Source organism: Scyliorhinus canicula, chromosome 1, assembly GCF_902713615.1.
Source record: "Scyliorhinus canicula chromosome 1, sScyCan1.1, whole genome shotgun sequence".
NCBI lineage: Eukaryota > Metazoa > Chordata > Chondrichthyes > Carcharhiniformes > Scyliorhinidae > Scyliorhinus > Scyliorhinus canicula.
In genome coordinates, this window is record NC_052146.1 from 246,715,747 (window position 1) to 246,729,096 (window position 13,350).

Consider the following 13,350-nt stretch of genomic DNA (forward strand, 5'->3'; position numbering starts at 1 on the left):
ATGTCAATTTTGTAATCGTTATTACAACCGTATTGGGGGCTGTGCCTGTTTTAATCAGGTTATGCGTGCTCCCTCCAAAACGGCATTGCTGCGGCGCGTGCCCCTCGCCATTGGGACAGCCTCAAGATATCACCTGAAGGCCCTCCCCCAATGCTCCGCCCCCGATGGGCTGAGTTCACAACGGCATGGGTGACGTGTGGTCCCAGACATGTGGGAACCCGGTGTGGCAGCTGCGAACTGTGTCCAACGCAGCCAGTCGGGCGGGAGCTGTGCTGCTGACCGGAGGGGCTTCGGCAAGGATGTCGAGCTAGAGACAATCTTGGACATGGTGGAGGAGGGGTGGATGACCCTGTACCCTGGCCTGGGAAGGAATCTGCCAACCGCCATTCGCCGTGCCTGTATGCGGGTGGCAGAGGCGGTCAGCACCATGAGCAACACCGTCCCGACCAGCCAGCAGTGCCGTAAAAAACTGCACAACCTCCTCAGAGCGACCAGGTTGAGTAGGCAACACTGTGCCCCTCACCCCAACCCGTGTGCCACACACCCGGAACCCTACTCCCACCGACCCGCAGGGCGGCCGAACCCCCACCCTGCACCACATGTCGGCACCCATACCAACCACCATAGCCGGGTGCCCTGGCCATTGAGGCCACCAGCTACCCACCCCCTGGGTTGCACGCATTGGACTGTCTAACACTGTCGTTTTCTGTTTGCCCCTGCCGTCTAGGAGAAGGCTGCCCACAACCGCCAGGAGCAGGAGAAGCAGAGGGGGACCGCCAGACCTGCGACCCCTCACCATTTCAGAGTAAAGGGCCCTGGATGTGGTCGGTGATCTGAAGGAAAGGAACATCGCTGAGGTGAAGTTCGACTGCGGTCGAAGAAGTGAGACCCTGCAAAGTTGCGGTAGCTGTGACACATATGTCAACCCTCACCAACACCACCCCCACACAACCCTCACCCCCAACCGCCCTCACACTCACACCCACTCTCACCCTCATGTGGCCCAGTCCCAGAGGGAGATGGCACAGTCACTGGTTGATGTGGTGCAAACCCAGAAGGTGGTGTCACAGTCAGTGGGTGATGTGGCGCAGTCCCAACGGAGATGATCCACTCCCTGTGCTCCATGGCTGCGGGCATGCAGACCCTGGTCGAGACCAGAGCGGGCCTCCAAGACTGGCAGCGCCAAGTGGTGGGAGGGGCCCTCAGGTGATAGCTCTGCTCGCACTCCCATCCCATGGAGTAGCCTGGGTGCCATCAGGCACTCCGAGGGAGGAAGAGGTGATTGGGCCCGTACTGGTGACTCCCACAGGGGAGGTGCCAGAATACCGAAGCAGGTCAGACTCCCTCCACTCATGCTGTACTGTCTGGGGGACCACCAAAACGTAGCATTAAGGCCTGTAAGGCCAGAAAGATAGACACGAGTTAAATTGGCATGCACGCAGGCACAGTTTAGTTATAGGGGCTAGGGCACAAATCTGTATATATGTTGTCACATTAAACACCTGCTCAAACACCTATTACAACCTGCCTCGGTGCTCTGTCAGATGGGTGGGGAGGGTGGGCTGGTCTGGGCTCGCCGGGGGGGGGATGATGGAAGTTGTGAGTAGGCTGGGTTCTTCATCACCCCATCACCCCCCCCAACCCCCCCCCCCCACCCCCCGACAGTCCCCACCGCCCCCCCCCCCCCCCTCCCCCCAACAAGGATTTGATAGGACCGTGTGATGCAATGGTTGCAAAGCTGAAACTTAAAGGAATTGACGGAAGGGCACCACCAGGAGTGGAGCCTGTGGCTTAATTTGACTCAACACAGGAAACCTCACCCGGCCCGGACACGGAAAGGATTGACAGATTGATAGCTCTTTCTCGAGAGAAGGATGGGCAGAACATGGGAGGTCACACGGCTTTACGCCAGGGCCATTATTCATGGCACGCAGGGACCACCCAGATTGATGGTGGAAAGTGCTACCATGGGCTGGAGGCAGATGTTGTAAAACGATGCAGACCACCGATCTCATCGCAGAGTGGGTTGTCATCATCCTCCATCCCATGGACTGGACCCGCTGTTACTGCCAACCCAGGGCCTGGACTGCGTAGTGTGGCAGGTATGTATCAGGTGGGGAGGTGTGTGCAGGTGGGGCGTGGTGTCCGTGCCCCTGGCCAGTCCCACCACCTCCACCCTCTCCCTGAAGCCCCTAGTTTTTGAACCTGGACGTGATCAATGCGTCCCATGAATAATGGCCCTGGCGTAAAGCCGTGTGACCTCCCATGTTCTGCCCATCCTTCTCTCCCACACATCCTCCTCATCGTTCATCATCCTCCTCCAGCATGTCGCCCCTCTGCTGCGTGATGTTGTAGAGGATGCATCAGGCCGTCACAATGTAGGAGACACTCTCAATATCATACTGGAGGGCCTGTACCATCAATTGAACGCGAGACGAGTTGCTGAACAAAAGTAGGCTTTAATCTACTAGATGTTAGCCCTGCAGTCGATTACAGTAGAAGGACGACCGCCGGGAGTACTGGGTATTTATGCCCCGCCCTGGAGACGGGGTCAACTCAGCCTCTCGACCAATCGGGGAGTCGTCACATGACTGGTCTCAACCAACCGGTCGAGAGGCACATGACCGACCAGGGCCAATGGTAAGCCGGTGTTCTGCACCAATGACAGGCAGCTATGCTAATCATACCACCACAGGATGTATTGAGCCACCTGGGCATATAGGGCCTCCATTTTCTTTTTATAAATTTAGAGTACCCAATTAACTTTTTCCAATTAAGGGACAATTTAGTGTGGCCAATTCATCTACCCTACAGATCTTTGGGTTGTGGGGCGAAACCCACGCAAATGCGAATGTAGGGCCTCCATGACGACAAGGATGCACCTGTGCACTGAGGTCTGTAAGATCCTGGACAGGTCCCCACTCAGCACCTGGAAGGACCCTTTGGCGTAAATGTTCAGGGCAAACGGGAGCAGGTGTCCTACCCAAACCCTCCGCGATGCCAGGTTTGCCATGTTCTGGCAGATATGTCACACTGATCCCTGCTCAGCTGAAGTCTTCGACGGTATGCCCAGTCTGGCAGGTCCTCAAATGACAGGCGCTGCCGATACATACAAGACCTCATGTGGCACCTCCTTTGCACCTCCTCCTCCTTGACATTTTGCGCAGCCGACTCTCCATCCTGGGTGGCTGCCTCCTGTCCCAATGCAGCATGCTCCACTGCAGCAGATTCCTCCTCCTCCTTGAGCACTGTCAACTCGTACAGTTGCAGGGCATCCCCCAGGACAGCAGCGACTAGCAGGAAGGCCCCCATTGCTCGTTGTATTCCAATATCCATTGTGTGCAGGGGGTAAAATGCCGACGTGTTAGCATGGTGCCCAACCAAGTCCAACGAGTCACAAGGTGACCCTATCGGTGGCCTGTACCGTGAGGACCTCTGGCCCTGACGCAGTCCCTGATACGAGGGGTATGCTCCGTGGCCCCTATCCAGCGCCCCCATAGGGGCTACTGTGGGTGTCGCCCTGGGTGGGCTGTTGGCGGGTGGCGACCAGGTTGGGGGGGTATGGCAGAGGATGGGGTGCGGGTGTGGGGGGTACTGAACCAGGGCCAAGGTGGGTGGTCAGTGGGGTGCACAGCAGGATGGCTGCCTTTCAGGCCACGGCAATGGCGGTCCATGCCTGGGCATCACCCCAGTCCTGTGGAGGGTCATCCTGGCCACTCGGCCTATATTTTTTTAAATCTTTATTGTTACAAGTAGGCTTACATTAATACTGCAATGAAGTTACTGTGAAAAGCCCCTACTCACCAGCCCCTGTTTGGGTACACGTGGAAGAATTCAGAATGTCCAAATTGCCTAACAGCATGTCTTTCGGGTCATGTGGGTCCTCACGGTACAGGCCACCGATAGGGTCACCTTGTGACTCGTTGGACTTGGTTGGGCACCATGCTAACACGTCGGCATTTTACCCCCTGCACACAATGGATATTGGAATACAACGAGTCATGTGGAAGGAAACCGGAGCACCCGGAGGAAACCCACGCAGACACGGGGAGAACGTGCAGACTCCGCACAGACAGTGACCCAAGCCGGGAATTGAACCTGAGACCCTGGCGCTGTGAAGCAACAGTGCTAACCACTGTGCTACCATGTCGTTACCCTGTCACCCACCCTCCATCGCCCCTGGCAGGGTCCCCCACGCCCCAGCCAGCTTGGCCAGTGTCCGGCCCGGCAGCCCACAGGCACACCTATGTGTCCTATATCCTCCCACTCTCAGTCATCAGCCACTATGCCAGTTTCACGATTTTTCAAAGCACAAGCGAACCGCCCGGTCTGGAACTCGGCCCATCAGAGGAGGCGAGTCGCGGAGGGCCTGGAGAATACTGGCTCAGGCCAGCTAATGACATGCAAATGGTTTTTACTGTCCGTGCGTTCTGGACTGCATTGACCGCACTGTCGAGATGACGGAAAATTGTGATTTGGAACAAATCGGCCCCCACTGCAAATTTGGGATCGGAATCTATTCTCTGCCCAATCGCGTTTCGCGATTTCGTCACCAGCCAATGGAGAATCCTGCCCAACACCTTTACTTGGATGTGTGGAGAACATTTCTGGCTCAGAACACCTTGGTGACATCCATTTGGAGGCTGATATACTTTCTCTCAAAAAATATCAGCCTTCAGTCAAGTGCCAAGCTCAGTAAGAGAAGGTAGAACTGCAGCATAGTGAATTCACTCCCAAACGACTCAATCAATTCCACCACCATCCCTTAAAAGACAGGTGCAGAAATCCCAGAATCACTGATCCTTACCTTTTTCCAGTGGGTTCCACTGGAATCCTGACGTCATTCTGGAGTCTAGTGGAACTCTCAGATATGTTTAAAATGTGCACTTTTAACAAACATTCGTACTTTTCTCGGGGAGTCCATAAGCACCCTCCTCTTGATTTTCATTTTTGACACATTTCGGCATTTTTAAAATAATTTCTTTTCTTCACAGAAAGGAGTATGAGACTGAGTTATTCTCAGTTGCTGAAAGAGAAGTATATATATACATGTTTAATTGGACTACAAGCATTGGAGAATATATTATAAAACGAGAGGATCCAGGGTGACCGGGAATTTTCAACGATTTGTCACCTCATAGTACATTGCCAAACATTCGCACACATTGTGGTGACCGATGATTCATTTCATGTGGGTAGGGATGAGGTAGAGGCTAAAATTACAGGAGGTCAGTTCTTGTATTTGGAAATACCCACAAAGATAAATACCAAAGACAATTCAACAACCCATGAAAAGGGGCAGGACATTTCATGATTTATTTTTTTCATGGTTTTGAACGTTAATAAGATTGCTCTAAGAAGTGCAATCCACTTTGACTTTTATAAAAGAAAGAACCCACACTTACTTAATGTCAGTCATGATCTCAAGCTGTCGCAAACTGTTTTATAACTAATTAAGTATTTTTTGAAGCCTAGTAACTGCTGTAATGTAGAGACATTAACTTGTCTGTGAAATAAAATAACTTAATAATTCATTCCTGGCCTCAACTCAGCAGGTTTTTCAGTCTGCTTTTCAATCGATTGGGAAAGCTCATACCAAGTCATGTGTGAAAGACGCACTATCCAGTTCGGATCATAAGGGTTGGAATGTTTTGATTATGTCCCTGGTTTTGTTATAATTCAAGGCATATGGACACACCCAAATGGTCAATTCCTGAGAGGAATGGCCATCACCATTGTACCGAAGAGAATATCTAAAACATATCGAAAACTTGTACAGACTTCACAGCTCCAGGAACCCGGGTTCAATTCTGGCCTCGGGTGACTATATGTGTGGAATTTGCACATTCTCCGTGTATTTGCGTGGGTTTCCTCCGGGTGTTCCTGTTTCTTCCCACAGTCCGAAGATGTGCAGGTCAAATTGCCCCTTAGTGTCCAATGGTTAGGTGGCGTTACAGGGACAGGGTGGAGGTGTGGGCTGAAGTAGGGCGCTCTCTCCAAGGACCAGTGCAGACTCAATGGGCCGAAAGGCCTCCTTCTGCACAGTAAATTGTATGATTCAATGATTCTGCAATTTGTATTTCCCCTTTAGATTTTTATGGATTTCCAATTGATTTTTTTTCAATGCAAATGGAGTAGTATTATTCATACATACCAACCATGAACAGCAAATCTTTCCATTAATCTCTTCCATACAATTTTTCCCAATACCTTCAGTATTCGATGGCTACATCTCAACGGTTCCAGTCAAGTCATATTTATCATAATTATTCCATGTGAATGGGATTAAAACACCATGGACAAAATTCTCCATTTGGGAGACTAAGTGTTGATGCCAGGAGGTGCAGAAGAGGGCTATCTCCAAGGTGGACAACCAGATGAGCTCCCAATATAGAGTGATGTCCCAATAACAAGTGAGTCACCTCTCGCCACCACACCGTTTCTTCCCAAGATCTCATCATGTGTCATGTGTTTTGTCTTGCAGGATCACGAAAAGACCATGCTGCCCATCTGGGGTACCTCGCCTCCAGCCACACCCCAGCATACCCTGGAGGCCCAGTCCGGGGACGACACCGACTTCTCAGCACTGCATTCACCAGCACCCTCCACCATTGCTGAGACTATGAACTCGGTGGGGTATTTTAGTGATGAGGTCCCTGGGTCACCTTCTGGTGCGCACATCACATGTACTGTAGCACATCAGGTGGATGTAGGAACACCCGAGGGAGCAGACAGTCAGAGGGCTGTCCGATCCCAGGAAACAGCTATAGTTCAGGCAGGTTTCGAGTTTTTGGAAAGTACGAACCCATCACTGGTGGAGATGCAGACGCAATGCCTTATCTACAGGAAGGGTGGTCAGCAATGTTTCAGCAGCTTCAAATGCAGTTGGAGGAGTCCAACGACCTTCACGTGCAGGAAATCATGCCAATAATGTGTGGATCCCAGGCCAACTCTGAACAGGTGATGTCCACGGTGGAAGCCGGGAGCTGTCTGACCTGGGCCAGTCACAGAGAATCATAGAAGTTTACATCATGAAAACAGACTGTGATGTGTTAGGCAGGTTGGTTTGACGTTGACTGCAACTGGATGCAGTGAAACTAAAAACAGACGTCTGACACAGGAGATGATCCAACACTGTTTTATTTAACTAGTGGACTGCTGTACATGTTCAGCTGTGGGTTGACACTCTACTAATCTAACTGATGACCTCTTCCTGGCTTGACCAGACTTACTAGCTACTGCATGGTGATAGTGCTCACTAGCTTGTGCACTCTGACTGTTTCAGTAGCTGGGTCCTGAGAGAGGGAGAGTCTTACTGCCCTGTGGGCTTTATAATGGTGGTGGCCTGTCTGGTGATTGGTTGTTCTGTGTTGTGTGTTCATTGGTCATCCTGTGTGTCAATCACTGCCTGTCTGCATCTCATTATATACATGAGTGGATATTATGACATCTCCCCTTTTTTAAAATAAATTTTGGAACGTGGAGGTATATACATGTCTGACTATGTACAAATGGTGAGGTAATGAACATGGGAAGGTGTCTATCATGCAAATACAAAGCAAACTGAACAAAATTTACAAGATTTAAGTCTATAGATTCAGTCTTTGGGGCGGGCGATGAATTCTTGTCGATCGCCGCAGAGGTGGAGCAGGAGACGCCGGCACTTGGACAGGTGGGATCGCTGGCAGATCGGTGGCCTCATGGCAGGAGACATCCGGAGGAGGCATGATAGCCGGCGGAGCAATGCGGTTAGGCGGTGGGCGGGGTACTCTCCGCAGCGCCCTCCTGTTGCGCCAGAGAATGGAGCCGTCAGCCATTTGAACAATGAAAGATCTTGGGGCAGCCTTCCTAATAACAACAGCTGGGGCTGACCAACCTCCCTCAGGCAACTGGACGCGAACAACATCTGCTGGAGCCAGCACAGGCAGATCCGTGGCATGAGCATCATACATGATCTTCTGCAGGTCTCTGGACCGATGCACTTTTTGCAGCACCGTGAGGCGGTCAAGGTCTGAAATATGGATGGCTGGAACAGTCGTCCTCAGGTTGCAGTTCATGAGCAGCTGCGCCGGAGACAAACCAGTTGACAGAGGGGTTGCCCTGTATGCCAATAGAGCCAAGTTGAAATCGGAGTCTGAGTCTGCAGCCTTGCACAACAACTGCTTGACAATATGGACCCCTTTCTCGGCCTTCCCGTTTGATTGTGGGTAATGGGGACTGGAGGTGATGTGACTGAAATTGTAGGATCGGACCACTCTTGGCTGTAGAAACATGGACTGTTGTCACTCATTACTATGAGTGGTATCCCATGCCTGGCATACGTCTCTTTGCAAACTTTGATGACTGACTGACTTGGACGTGAGGTCCGACAGTTTCACCACTTCCGGGTAACTGGAGAAGTAGTCGACTAAGAGCATGTAGTCACGTCCATTGGCGTGAAAGAGGTCTATCACCACTTTAGACCACGGAGAGGTCACAATCTCGTGCTGTTGCAGTGTTTCCTTGGGCTGAGCGGGTTGAAACTTCTGGCAGGTCGCCCTGTTCACACAGCGTGGTGATGGACCGGGATAGGGCATCAGCGATGATCAGCTCCTTACCCGGTGTGTAGATGAGTTCGAAGTCATATCGGCGGAGAAAAAGAAGAATTTGGTATAGCCAAGGTGTCATGTCATTTAAATCCTTCTGGATTATGTGGACTAAAGGCCTATGGTCTGTTTCCACCGTGAACTTTGTCAGGCCGTAAGCGTAGTCCTGAAACTTGACTATTCCTGTCAGGAGACCCAAGCACTCCTTTTTGATCTGGGCATACCGTTGCTTGGTTGGCATCATGGCCCTGGAGGCACATGCCACTGGAGCCCAACATGAGGAGTCGTCTCGCTGGAGTAGCACCGATGCCGTCCTGGCTTGCGTCAGTAGATATCTTGGTGTCCCTGGTTGGGTCAAAGAACGCCAGGAGTGGAGCTGTGGTGAGCTTCGCCTTCAGTTGAAGCCACTCCTTTTCATGTGCGGGCAGCCACTGGAACACTGTTGACTTCTTTACGAGATGCCGGAGGGGCGTGGTGTGGGCTGCCATATTGGGAATTAATTTCCCGAGAAAATTTACCATCCCGAGGAAGCGGAGGACTTCATGGCATTGATCGGCAGCACCTTGTCAGCGTCAGGTTGCACACCCCTGCTGTGAAATATGGTCACCCAGAAACTTGATAGCGGATCGACCAAATGAGCATTTGGCCCTGTTGAGCTGGAGGCCATTTTCATGAATCTGCTGGAAGAACTGTTTGAGGCGAGCAATGTGATCCTCGTGCATTGTGGGCCAGGTAATCACATCGTCCACATAGACTAGCACCCCCTCGATGCCCTCCATCATTTGCTCCATAATGCGATGAAATACTTCGGAAGCTGATATGATACCGAAAGGCATGCGGATGGATAGAACATAGAACAGTACAGCACAGAACCGGCCCTTCGGCCCTCGATGTTGTGCCGAGCATTGTCCGAAACCAAGATCAAGCTATCCCACTCCCTGTCATTCTGGTGTGCTCCATGTGCCTATCCAATAACCGCTTGAAAGTTCCTAAAGTGTCCGACTCCACTATCACAGCAGACAGTTCATTCCAAACCCTAACCACTCTCTGAGCAAAGAACCTACCTCGGACATCCCTCCTATATCTCCCACCCTGAACCTTATAGTTATGCCCCCTTGTAACAGCTACATCCACCAAGGAAATAGTCTCTGAACGTCCACTCTATCTATCCCCCTCATCATCTTATAAACCTCTATTACATCGCCTCTCATCCTCCTCCGCTCCAAAGAGAAAAGCCCTAGCTCCCTCAACCTTTCCTCATAAGACCTATCCTGCAAACCAGGCAGCATCCTGGTAAATCTCCTTTGCACCCTTTCCAATGCTTCCTCATCCTTCCTATAATGAGGTGACCAGAACTGCACACAATACTCCAAATGTGGTCTCACCAGGGGCATGTACACTTGCAGCATAACCCTGCGGCTCTTAAACTTTGTGGCGATAGAGGCCGAACGGAGAGTTAAACGGGTGCAGATTCCGACTGGACGCGTCCAGCTGTATTTGCCAGAAGCAACGGGAGGCGTCCAGCTTTGTAAAGAATTTGGCATGAGCCATTTCCCTGGTTAACTCTTCACGCTTCGGGATCGGGTAGTGCTCTCGCATGATGTTGCGGTTCAGGTCTTTGGGATCAATGCAAATGCGGAGTTCACCAGAGGTTTTTTTTACGTAGACCATGGAGCTGACCCAGTCTGTTGGTTCCGTGAGATGATGCCCTGGTCTTGGAGGTCTTGGAGGCCGGACGATCTCAAATCGTAATGTTGCCTTGATTGCCTTGCGAGATACCACTAGCCGACACGATCCACTGGCAGCTATGGCATTGCCATTGTAGTCAAGGAGTTGGCAGGCTGGTGGAAGGATGCTTGGTTGGTCACGGATGCTGTTGAGATCTGACTGCGATATGAGGTTCGCAGACAAGCCGGTGTCCAGTTTAAATCGGATGCAAGCCTGGTTGACTGTGATGCAGCACATCAGTCGTCGTCGGAATCCACGCCGAGGATCGAAAGACGGTTTGCAGGTGCAGTGGAGATCAGCTCGCGTGTGGTTATGATGCCCACCCGATATGGAGACTCGAGGCAGTCAGCATCGGGGTCTGTTGGGGTGTCGGGATCAGAATCCTGCATATCTTGTACCGAGCGGATACTTCTGCGCCGCATCTGGGATCGTTGTCTGATGATCGGTGGAGCGGACCTGCAGCAGGCCACGTAATGCCCAGGCTTCCCACACTGTAAATATTGCAGTTCTTTGGCTGGACATTGCCGCTTTAAATTGGCAGAGCCACAATTCGGACACGTCATGACGCTGATGTCAGCGCGTTCCATGCGCCATCGCGCATGGGCAGTGCAGTCAGCCAACGTACGCGCCTGCGCATTAGGGTTTTCGGCCTCGTCGTCCACCCGGTCGTGGCGCGCATGCGTAGGGACCCGGGAAAAGCGCGCGAAATGGCCACTCTCCTCGATACTCAGGCTTTGCATTTTTGCAATGGTCTGCACCTGTTCTGCCTCATGGGAGGCCAGGTTTGCAGTTTCTGTCGCCCTGATGCGGTAGTAATGATTCTTGGCATGCTCATAGACATCGATAGCGACGGAGAGGGTCAACTGTTTGATTTTGAGGAGCTGCTGCCACAGGGAGTCGGCGTGGACCCCGAAAACGATCTGATCCCGGATCATGGAATCAGTTGTCGAGTCATAATTACATGACTGCGCTCGGATGCGGAGATGGGTAACGAAGGACTGAAAAGGTTTATTCTTACCCTGAAGCCTCTGTTGGAAGATGTACCGTTCAAAGCTGTCATTCACCTCAATGTCACAGTGGCTGTCGAATTTTAGTAGAACTGTCTTGAACTTCGTCTCGTCTTCGCCATTGGCAAACGTAAGCGAGTTGTAGATGCTGCCGATGCTGCCTCGTGGTCGGAGGCCTCGATATACAGGAGGAACTTTTGCTTGAAGACTTTCCAATTGACGGTGAGGTTGCCGGAGATGCGGAGCTGTGGAGGAGGCTGGATGTTTTCCATTTTGCTGGATGGCTGCTTGCTGGTCGTTGCAGATTCACTCGAGGTAGATTCATTAGGATTAATAGCACTCTGGTACAATGATGTGTTAGGCAGGTTGGTTTGACGTTGACTGCAACTGGATGCAGTGAAATTAGAAACAGACGTCTGACACAGGAGATGATCCAACACTGTTTTATTTAACTAGTGGACTGCTGTACATGTTCAGCTGTGGGTTGACACTCTACTAATCTAACTGATGGTCTCTTACTGGCTTGACCAGACTTATTAGCTACCGCATGGTGATAGTGCTCACTAGCTTGTGCACTCTGACTATCTCAGTAGCTGGGTCCTGAGAGAGGGAGAGTCTTAATGCCCTGTGGGCTTTATAGTGCTGGTGTCCTGTCTGGTGATTGGTTGTTCTGTGTTGTGTGTTCATTGGTCATCCTGTGTGTCAATCACTGCCTGTCTGCATCTCATTATATGCATGAGTGGATATTATGACAGGCTCTTCAGTCCAACTTGTCCCTGCCGCCAAGTTTTTACCGCAAAGCTAGTCCCAATTGCTCGCATTTGGCCCATATCCCTCTATACACAGCTTTCCCATATAACTCGCAAAATGCTTTTTAAAAGACAAAATTGTACCTGCCTGCACCCCCCCCCCCCCCCCCCCCCCCCACCCACCCGCCAATATCTGGCAGCTCGTTCCAGACAATCACCACCAGCTGTGTGAAAGAATTGCCCCTCTCTCCCCTCTAGGTTTAGACTCCTCTACCTTTGGGAAAAGATGTTGACTATCTACCTTATCTATGCCCCTGATTGCTTTATAGACCTCTATCAGATCACCCGTAAGGATCCTATGCTCTAGGGAAAAGAGACCCAGTCTTTCCAGCCCCTCCTTATAATTCAAACCATCTAGTCCCGGTCGCATCCTAGTAAATATTTTTTGCACTCTTTCTAGTTTATTAATATCCTTTTTATTATAGGGTGACCAGAACTGTATGCATTATTCCAAATGTGGCCTTATTAATATTTTGTACAACTTCAGCAAGACGCCCAACTCCTGCATTCAGTGTTCTGACCAATGAAACCAAGCATGCTGAATGCCTGCTTCACCACCCTGTCCACCTGCGACTCCACCTTCAAGGAGCTGTGAACCTGTACCCCTCAATCTCCTTGTTCTATAATCATCCCCAACTCCCTACCGTTAACTGATTTGGGTACCGTTAACAGGTCCTGCCCTGATTCGATCTACTAAAATGCATCACCTCACATTTATCTAAATTAAACTTAATCTGCCATTCATGGGCCCACTAGCCCAATTGAACAAGATAACCTTCTTCACTGTCCACTATGCCACCAATCTTGGTATCTTCTGCAAACTTACTAACCAGGGGCGGCATTCTCCCCTACCCGGCGTGAAGGGGGGTGCCGGAGTAGGGGAGTGGCGCCAACCACTCAGGGGTCGCGCCTCCCCAAAGGTGGGGAATTCTCCCCACCTTTGGAGGCCAGCCCCGCGCCGGAGCGGTTTGCACCAGAAGACTGTCGCAAACACCCGGAGCCCCCGGCAGCAGGGCTGGCCGAAAAGCTTTCGCCGGTCGGCGCATGCGCGATGTGGTGTTCCCTTCCGCCTCCACCATGGTAGAGGCCGTGGTGGTCGCGGAGGAACATAGTGCACTCAGGGCACTGGGCCGGGATCGCGGGCCAGGCCACCGTGGGGGCACCCCCCGGGGTTCGATCGCCGCCCGCCCCCCCAGGACCCGGGGGCCTGCTCGCGCTGCT